Genomic DNA, 948 nt, shown 5'->3' on the forward strand with positions numbered 1-948 from the left:
TTGCGAGTCTCTTTTCTCCAATATGTCTCTGGGTTGTTAATGTCACCTAGAAGCAACAGATGAACTGGTCAGTTTTCTACCAGTCATGTTTTGAAAAGTTCATTAGCTTACTGCATGTTGTTCCTTGCGAGGACTTCTGTAAACGAGCCCCACAATAATACCCTTCCAAGTTGCAGTAATAGGTCGATTCTTCAAAGTCAGCCTTGAGCTCCTCAAGGACAGACGGTTTCAAGTACATTTGGCATAGAGGTCAACCCCCTCCCTCCCTCCCCGCCCCCCTTCCTCCATTTATCCAGGTTGTGAAAAAGATCATAGTGATCCAATGACGGTCATTCCACATTCCTGAACAGGGTATCGACAGTATTTAGGTTTAACTCCGGTTACAGCAGTCATAGCAGGGTCCGGAGTCAATCTCTGCTTGAAGCTCAGCTTTTTTCCGCCTCGCCAAACAGTCAGCACTTTGTATACAAATATAACAAGATGAATAACCTGAAAAACGACTAGACACAAAGTCTGAATGACGCCGGAACTGTCAAAGTTATTCAAATGAAACTTTAAAACTATTTTCGGTTGAAGGGTTTCCGTTCCTTTTTCATGATACTATTCATGCAGTTCCTTTTCGCGGTTCCGGCTTGGGTTCTGGGTGCTTACTGAGAGGGTTCTTATTAATTTTTTTTAGTTACTTGTGAAGTTCCTCTTCCTTTCACAGCCAGTGATAGGGTAGTCAGGTCCCGACGCATTGCTATAATTATTGCTAATCAGCCTCTCACTGATCTTCGGCATCTTCGATTATATGAGTCTTTCTTTGCCTTGCCCAGAGCTCTAAGAGTATAGTCACTGTGCTGTTTGGCCGGCTAGGGAATAACTCATCTGTTCAATTAATCAAAAGATTGTTTTCAGAACATAGTATTTCACCGGCAATGGAAGTGACCTAACCAGTCAGTGTGT

Source organism: Babylonia areolata, chromosome 15 (genome assembly GCF_041734735.1).
Source record: "Babylonia areolata isolate BAREFJ2019XMU chromosome 15, ASM4173473v1, whole genome shotgun sequence".
In the NCBI taxonomy this organism is placed as follows: Eukaryota; Metazoa; Mollusca; class Gastropoda; order Neogastropoda; family Buccinidae; genus Babylonia; species Babylonia areolata.